Raw genomic sequence first — 9,586 nt, 5'->3', positions numbered from 1 at the left:
TGATGGTCGTATTTAAAGCAGATGGCTTGGTTGGTGTGTGGTGGCTTTGACTGTGTCACTGATGGCTCATCTGTTTTCAAGCTCACTGTGGTCCCAGTGACAGAGAATAGAGACCGCAGCGTCTTCCCTTATTCACCCCCAGACACATTTATGCTTTTCGGCACTACATTTCAGTGTTCAGCGCTCATGTTGAAATTTTCGGTAAATTCAGTGCACTGAAAGTGCCCGGATGCAACCCTAACAACAGTCAAAAACATGGTGCTTGAACAATTGACACTGCACACACTAAATGGACGCCATGTTGTTAAAGAAACGGAAGAAATGTGTTCTGCAGTTCAGTAGAAGAGTTTGTCGTATTGCATGAGAGATACGTAGTTGTCATTTCAGTTGAAGGAAATGTAAATACAAGGATGAGATGCTGTGCAATGTGGACAGTAGGCAACCCATATTTTGGCGAGCTAACGCTATGCTCGCCTGTCACTTCTACTGCACTGTGTACACTATGCACTATGCATACGTATGCTTCAATGCAATGACACAAGTGCGCAATATGAGACTCCTTCTCACACTCAATCCCTTCGCCCTCATCTCATGACTAACTCCCTCTCTTTCATTCGCTCTGTAGCTGTCTGTCCCTATCTTCAGTCTTCATCCCTCCCTCCTCTCATTCCCTCTCTATCGCTCCCTCTCATTTCCCTCTCCCCCTGACTTCCCTTCTCCCACTCTCTGACTTTCTATCTTCCCTTCTCTCAATCTCTGCCTTATTCTCTCTTTTCCCCCCATCCTTTTCCATGACTGAAGTACCCTGAGCATGGTACAGTCCTGCCACACTGCTCCCTTTCAAGTGCCATTGGGGGCTGCCCCTTTGCACGGGCGAGGCATAAATGCAATTTCGTTTTAGGCCTATGCAGTGTGCGGTGTTCACTTGTGTACTATGGAGTGCTGTGTCACAATGACAATGGGATTTGGAGTTTCCCAGATGAGCTTTCACTTTCACTTTTCTGTCTCTTCCCTCTGCCCCTGACTTTCTCTCTTCTCTTCTCTCACTGTCTGACTTCCTCTGTTCCGTTCTCTCACTCTCTGCCTTACTCTCTCTCTTTTTCTATGTGTCTTCCCTCTGTCTGTCCGGGAGGGCCAGGCTGGAGGAAGCCATATGTCACCAGCTCAAGAAGGCCAGAGACAGGGAGCATGGAGGAGGGTGAGGAGGCGAGGGTGGTGGGGGGTGTGTGAGAAAAGAAAGAAAAAATGCCTCCCATTTTTCACAATAACGAGCATTGGAACAACAACAAGTCTGTTTCACTGGGAAAACAGTGTCTCCACTCATCGCTGGTGCATTCTTTGCAGAAACCAATAGGAATTTGGCCAGCATGCAAATAGATAGCACCACCAGTGCCAGCAGTGACCTTGAACAATGTTTCCCAACCAGGGGTACATGTAGTACCTCTGGGGGTACGCAACCACACTGTAGGGGGTACGTGGGAAAATGAACAAATGTATGGAGCATAGTAACATTGGGATAGAGAGCATGACTGAGGCAGTACTCTTAGTATGACAAAAGGGCTTAGAGGGTATGCAAGAGAAGAAAAGTTTGGGAAACACTGATCTAGAACATGGGTGAATGTTCCCTGCTCGATAGATAGATATAGAGATGTAGTTGATTGCTTTGTTACCCGAAGAAAAAATGCAATATTGCAGTTCCAATTTACAATTTACATTACATCCATCCCATAAAATCACATAACTAACAACACAACATGCATGGACGAAACAGACAGAGAGCAGATAGACAGGCAGGCAGACAGAGACAGACAGACAGACAGACAGACAGTCACGGTACATGCACACCAAGATGCTCGCGTTCACTTAACATCTCCGGGAGCATCGCGAGTCCGAGAGGTTCGCGGGCTGCCTTTCACACTGCACAGTCAACGTCCACATTCTATCCGCGGGCAGCAGCCATTCATTTTCAATGGGAGCCGCTCATTGAACACGGACATCCATGCAGGAAAATAGACTCGAGTTCTATTTTCAAGGAGCTTTGCGGACATGACCGGTCGGACTGGACATGCACTGTGCTTAAACCGCGCTCCTGTATGCAAGGCATGATCTGTTTTCATGTATTCTAACCGTTTCGGACAGATAACGGACACGTAAAGTGGACGTTAAGTGGACGTCCGCGCCGTTGGTGTGTATGCACCGTCAAGCAGACAGAGACAGACAGACAGACAGACCGACATGCATGCAGGCATGCAGGCAGACAGACTAGCGAGCAGACATACATACATACAGACAGACAGACAGCTTTTAAACTGTAGGCACATTATCAGAACATACAGACAGAAAGAACCTCTTCTTGGCACTTACACAAGTCAATGTATGCCGCCTTTGTAGGAAGTGGGCAGCTCATTCACTTGAGTGAAAGCTGTTGAAAAAGTGAACAGGATTGCTCAGTGACAAAATTGGAAGGTTAGGAGACGGAGGATGGGGATGGTGCGGGTGTGGAACAGTAGACAGAGAAAAACAGCCCAGAACCCACAAATACAAATAAATGAGACACACAGACAGACAAGGAGTCAAAAAGTCTGTGTGGTGACTGGCCTGAAGCAATTGGGCTCCCGAAAATGCTCTGACAACAGACGTAAATGGAAAGTTAGAGCGAGGAAAAAGAGGATAAATGGACCAATACGTACGGTCCAGGCAGACAGACTGGCAGGCAGAGAGATTGCTCATTGGCAGCAAGATTGTTTGTCCATCAGCCAGAAGCCTCTCTGTCTCTCTGTGTCTTTTCTGTCTCAGTGGCTATGGTGTTTGCTTCTTTGGTCCCCATTTAGAGCAGCTCTGACCTAATGGGAATTGTTCTTTTGGTGACTGGATACTGTAGTTACAGGATTGCCTCCTCTACCAGTATGAAAATGGGGATTAAATTATACCTGCAGGCAGGACCGCTGACAGCTTAGGCCGGGCCCAGGGCAAGGGGATCTGAAAGGCCCCCTCATATCAATACATACAATGTAATAGGGATACATTTCTGGCCCCCCTCTCTCCCTGGGCCCGGGACAGCTGATCCTGTTGCCCCCCCTGTCAGCTTCCCCAGGGCCGCTGACAGCTTTTGCTGGGCCCAGGACAAAGTAATCTGACAGGGCCCCCAACCCAATACATACAATGTAATGAGTACCCAATTTTGGGCCCCCTATCTCCCTGGACCCGGGGCAACATACCTGTTTGTCCCCCCCTGTCGGCGGGCCTGCCTACAGGGAGCAGGATACAGCCAGAGATTCTTTAAGTATATAGAGATATGCCAACATAATAGGTTGCTATGGGCACCTAACATGACTAGGTTCCGGTCTGCCTAAAGGAGCATGTCATAATACTCCTAGCATTGAATAGAACAGTTCTTAGGTCTGCCTAAAGGGGAACTCCCCCCCCCCCCTTGCAATTGTAGAACCCGGAAACAATGGGCCAATGGAGCCTCTCTCTCTCTACTCTCTCTACTTTCTCTGATACAGCTCAAGTGCGTCTTGAAGAAGGTAACAGTAACATGTAACCCCACATGTCTCTATATGGGAACGGTCCATGTGCCAATGAGCGTGTACTGTAAGCTAGATGCATTGCAATGTAATGCAATTCTCTGTGTGGTTTCAACCCCAATTACAATTTCAAATCCTGTTGTTCACACCCTGTACCGTATGTCATTTTGACGATAAATCTGATTGGACACCACTGAGATTAGACACCACTTCCCATCCACAAGGGAGCATCAACCAGAGGTGGCCAAAGTAAAAGTAGAAGTATTATGGTGTAACGGTAAGCGCAACACTAGCACATGATATTACCTAGCGGTTACACCACTTATAACATTGTACCTCATGACGTCACGTGGCGAGATGCTGCTGTCACAGAAAAACCTAAAAACCTAAAAGGAAAACTACAATGCCTTCTGGTTAGGTCTGGTCTGCATTCTGGAACCTGTATGGACCTGGATTCTAACCAGAATGCATTGTGATCACATATTGTGTGCACGTCCTGCGCAGATTTGCACAGCGTGCGGCATCTCAAACGGGGCCATTGGCTGCCTCACATGCTAGCCATGTCAATTCTGAATTGAAGGCAACACTTACATTTACGCATACATGTAGGCCTTGGGGATCATATCGCATATGAAACTGTGCGACCTTTCCAATCAAGATTAATCTGATACCGACCAAACCTTGCTTCTCCCACCTTGACAAAGGAGGGAAAAAAAATGGAGTAGACACACCACAAACACCCGACAGCTGTTTGGGTAGCGCCTAATAGTCACCCATTAATTACACGCGATCATGCTGCTGGTTTGGCCAGGAAGGCGTGATGAAATGTGTCTGATTGGAATCCTGGTGAGATAGATTGCGTAATGATGCAGCTCAACACAATATTTTACGAAATGTCTGAAGACAGGCAGCTGAATAGGCGCCTCTCAAGTGTGTGTGTGTGTGTGCTGAGAGAGAGAGAGAGAGAGAGAGAGAGAGAGAGAGAGAGAGAGAGAAAGAGAGAGAGGGAGAGAGAGAGAGAGAGAGAGAGAGAGAGAGAGAGAGAGAGAGAGAGAGAGAGAAAGAGATAGAGAGAGAGAGAATTGTGTGTGGAATGTCTGGAAGACTATGTGAAAGCACTTGTGTTCGTAAACTTGTCACTGTTGAATAGATCTCTTCATGGAGTTTCCTCCATAAATGTGTGGCCCTCAAGCACTCCCTTATCTCTTTATGTCTACCCCAATGTCAGGTAAATATTTTTTTTCCAGTATTGCATGTATTCTGCTCATACAAGTGTATTTATGTAGTTTGTACTGGTGTTGCATGGCACTATTCACAGAGAAAGCAGGGGACTATGAGAATCTGTTCTGTTATGTAAAAAAGAAATGGACAACCATTGCCTTCCAATTAAATCTCTCTCTCTCTCTCTCTCTCTCTCTCTCTCTCTCTCTCTCTCTCTCTCTCTCTCTCTCTCTCACACACACACAGACACACACACACACACACACACACACACACACACACACACACACACACACACACACACACACACACACACACACACACACACACACACACACACACACACACACACACACACACACACACACACACACACACACACACACACACACACACACACACTGGTGTGTGAACCTTACCTTCCTTGCCCCCACCCAGAGTGGCCTGTGAGAAGTGGGGCAAGAGGAGTTTAACCAAACACACCTCTCATGCCGCACTCTTGGCCCCCCTGACCTGTTCCTCTTCAGCAGGCAGAGCTGTGGAGCAGGCGGTGAAGAGGATGTTGAACTGAGGTGTGTGTGTGTGTGTGTGTGTGTGTGTGTGTGTGTGTGTGTGTGTGTGTGTGTGTGTGTGTGTGTGTGTGTGTGTGTGTGTGTGTGTGTGTGTGTGTGTGTGTGTGTGTGTGTGTGTGTGTGTGTGTGTGTGTGGACACGCGTGTGCGCATGTGGGGGTGTGCGCTCACGTGTGTGTGTGTGTGTGTGTGTGTGTGTGTGTGTGTGTGTGTGTGTGTGTGTGTGTGTGTGTGTGTGTGTGTGTGTGGACACGTGTGTGAATACATGTGTGTGTGAATACATGTGTGTGTGAACGTGTGTGTGTATGAGTGCATTTGTGTATGTTGTACACAACCTAGTGTGTGTGTTTAACAGTGGCCAGACAGAAAGACAGACAGACATTTGCTCATCTGCTCACAGTGTTCAGGGTCGCTGCACTCTGATAGCCCGATGACCCCAGACAAAGCGCAGCAGAAACGCCGGCCAGTTGTCAAAAGGGACGTCTGGGAGATTCAAAGCACAGACCTTTTATTTCCTTTTGTCAATATGGAGGTGCATTAGAAAACTGGAGAGCAAGGACGAGATGTTTCAGTCAATTTCCTGGAAGAGGAGCACTCGAGAAAAACCTCCAGCCAGGCAAACAGGCTTTGGAACTGTCATCACATGCGTGAAAGAAACACACTGTGTGTGCCTTGTGGTGTAATATAGCATCCTGTAGAAAGAGCTTTGACATGACTTAATGACGGTTTTGCAGACCTCCAGTCCTAAAAACGCCCCTCCCTAACACAGCAAGCAATGTTCAGGATATGTAAAATCATATTATTTCCCAGCAAACAGAGCACAGTTTGTTGACATCCTCTTTACTTTTCTGTTTTACCTTTCTGTCATGGCTCAGTCAGTACACGAGGTCTACAGTGGCCTTGTAAACCAGTCAATTCCATTGCAGCCTACTGAGAAACATTTTCTCTCTTGAGATAGACTATGCTGAAGTTTGAAATGATTAGGTCTGCTGGTATCTAATTACCAAAGCCTGGTTGCGACATATGCAATTATCCTGACTCCAAGCCCAACTTCATTCCATTCAAGTGAGTACAGTAGAGACATGCATCATGACTGAAAAAAAAACTGTCCCTCTGATTGGCTGGGCAAGATTCTTCCTGAGAAAATCATGTCAATGTAGCCTGGCCTTGCCACCCGTAAGCTGCCACTCAATTGGAATTTCCTTATGTAACACTTAACACCCGATTCCCACAGGATAAATATTTCCTATGGACCACACTGGTAATTCTCAATTACCCCTGCACTTCTGTTATTTTGTGGCGCATTCAGATGGGATAAGCACAAGTCTGTAATTGATTTAATTTACAGACATTATGGCCGGAACGGTCGTAGTTTCACAACAGCACAACAGTTATTGGTGTTCTTCTTGTTGTTTTTGCTTATCTGGTTCAATGTACGTGGGACAGACCTACCACTTGCCACTGAAAGGCTGTTAATTACACTCCATCCAGTATCCTCCAACATTCAGTCCTGGAAAAGACGAGAGACATGCAATTGCAATCACAAACACACCTGCACATTCACAGAGGACTTTACATATCACTGTCCATTTGGTCTTTCTTGGCATGATTTAAAAAATTGTTTCCAAGGGGAGAGAAGAGGAATGGCACTTAATATAGTACATAATATAGTAATTACACGTCACAATCACACATTAGCAGCTGCTAAAATCATATCCAAACATTTCAAACTTCAAAGGCACTTTTCCATATACCACCCGGCTGTGTCGTGGCATGCTGAGTAGTGGTGTTCAGTCATTGTTGTGTTTCCATTGGAAGCTGTGTTGCCCAGAGTATGGTTGGAGTTACATTTTTCACGTTGTCACGTTACCACATTACTTTACGTAGGCTAGTTCGCTAATGTAAGGCAGAGAGATATCTAAGTTGATCGGGTGGCCTTCATTTTTGTTCTTGGGTTCACCGTTGCCGGGCAGGTGACGCACATCATTCTGTGTAGTAGGCGGCAACAGTACCCACTCAGCTTGGTACAGCCAGGCATAAAAAACGAGGGCTGCTTTTTGAGCTCTGTCGTGCCGTACTTAGCTAACCGAAAAGCAGAGAGTCCGAGTCGTGCCATGTGGAACTGTACTGGGTAGAAAACGGGCAGTGGACAACCTCAACAGTGTTCACCTTTGCAAAATCCAGCCGTAATTGGTGCTCCATTCCACATCCTCGGTGCAAAATGAGTAGAAGGGTATGTTGAGACCAGGGTAGTGTTAATGAAAGTGAGGTCAGCAGGTCCTCTCTAGCAAATGAAAGGAATGAGCTGGGCCCTGCCGTGGCCAACCGGTAGGGCGCTCATCTACCATAAGGCTGACCCGGGTTCGATTCCCGGCAGTGGTGTAGTCTACTTTTTTGTGCAGGGTATACTGTATATTTGAGCATTTTTTGAGGTGGGTATACTGTATATATTTGTGCTATTCTAAATAATGGATTAATCAATTTTAAGTGGGTATACTGAAATCCCTGACATTTTGAGGTGGGTATACTGCGTATACCTGCGTTCTACGTAGACTACACCACTGATTCCTGGACCGGGTCCTTTGCTGGCCCTTCCCCGTCTCTCTCTCCCCACTCACTTCCTGTCACCACCTTCACTGTCCTATCATAAATTAAGTCAAAAAGACCAAAACATATATTTTTTTAAAAAAGGAATGAGCTGATTTACTAAACTAGCAGTATGCCAGATATTGGCTTTCTCCAAATAACCTCTCGCGTAGTGGCAAGGAGGGGAAGGAGTGTGGGTTGCTGATGCAGAGAATTTGAAGTTCAGAACCTTGAACCTGATGCCCCAGTGAGACAGAATAATAATAATGCCACTGGCACTGGCCATGGCGATGCTTGTTGCAGTCGTCAATTCTCAACCAAATCCCAAATGGCTCTGAGCCTGTTTGTGTGTGTGTGTGTGTGTGTGTGTGTGTGTGTGTGTGTGTGTGTGTGTGTGTGTGTGTGTGTGTGTGTGTGTGTGTGTGTGTGTGTGTGTGTGTGTGTGTGTGTGTGTGTGTGTGTGTGTGTGTTCCCGTGGCAGGCTCCAGGCTATGATCCAACCATTCATCACCTAATTGACCTTGATCATTGCAAACGGGTCTGAGATTAATGGTAACAAAGGCGTGTAATAGAGAGTCTTTGAGAGTAGTCCAACCGTGGTCTTTTAGAGTGGCCAAGAGTGTGGCAGTGAGAGGGAATGGAAATCTTCCTGCAGTATTTTTTGAGCCAATGAAATCTATGATTCTACTACTATGATTCAACTGTTAGAGTGTACCCCAGGACAAAACACACTAGAAGATGTTAAATCGACTGTCTTTTTGTTGAATTAATACTAGATGTTTTTTACTGTATGGGAAGATTCACGCCATCCAAAAAAAGTCTTTAAAAATGTTTCTACCGTACATGTACCTAGACAGCTGCCTGTGCATCGATGTTTGTCAAGAAATAGATCCAACCAAATAGTTATTTCAAGATGGGTTTTTACCCCCAATAAGCAAATTTAACAATCTTGTTATTTAAACTCAATCTTGTCATTCAGCGAAAAGAACTGATAAAAATCCTACCCATTAGGACCTGTATTAGCTGAAAGCCAGTCATATATTCAATGTTTCTTTGACTCTGTGTCCCTAAGCTGGTTATTTCAGATTTCAACTTAGCAGGAGCAAAAGTGTTGGTTGTGAGGGTTTATACACGTAGGCTGACAGCACATTGGAATTAAAGGGGGAAAAAAGCACCAGCCACTGCTGTTGTAGTGACAAAAGACCTTTGCGGCTACATTACAGGCCCTTAGCAAAGGAACAGTAAATCCTGCCGGAGAGTAAACATTTTAAGCCTTGTAGAAGAATTATGACAGCTGTGTGACTTGTTTTTATAGTCCAGACACCTCACCAACCATCCACCTGTGCTGGAGTGTGTATAGTATAGGGCACTTCTTCTTTCAAGTATATTTTCTTGTAACAGCTGGATTGCAACAGTTGTAAGATAAAGCTGAGTCCTCCTGTGCTTAAAAGCTGGACAAACTTTAAATGGACTTTCATGAAAGGATTTCAGCGAGTCGGAGAACCTGACAGTTTATATCAGCAGACAGCAAAAAGTAAGTCCAAGATAGCAACCCCAAGCAACTTTTAATGACACACCAGGATTGGAAAATCGTATTGTTCAATGAGACCATCCTTGCATGTCAGGCAATTTTCAATCCCCTATTAGCATAATCAAGCTCCGACCCGAGCTCCAAATTCCA

Source organism: Engraulis encrasicolus, chromosome 15, assembly GCF_034702125.1.
Source record: "Engraulis encrasicolus isolate BLACKSEA-1 chromosome 15, IST_EnEncr_1.0, whole genome shotgun sequence".
NCBI lineage: Eukaryota > Metazoa > Chordata > Actinopteri > Clupeiformes > Engraulidae > Engraulis > Engraulis encrasicolus.
The sequence above is the reverse complement of the archived record's forward strand: the minus strand, read 5'-3'. Positions refer to the sequence as shown.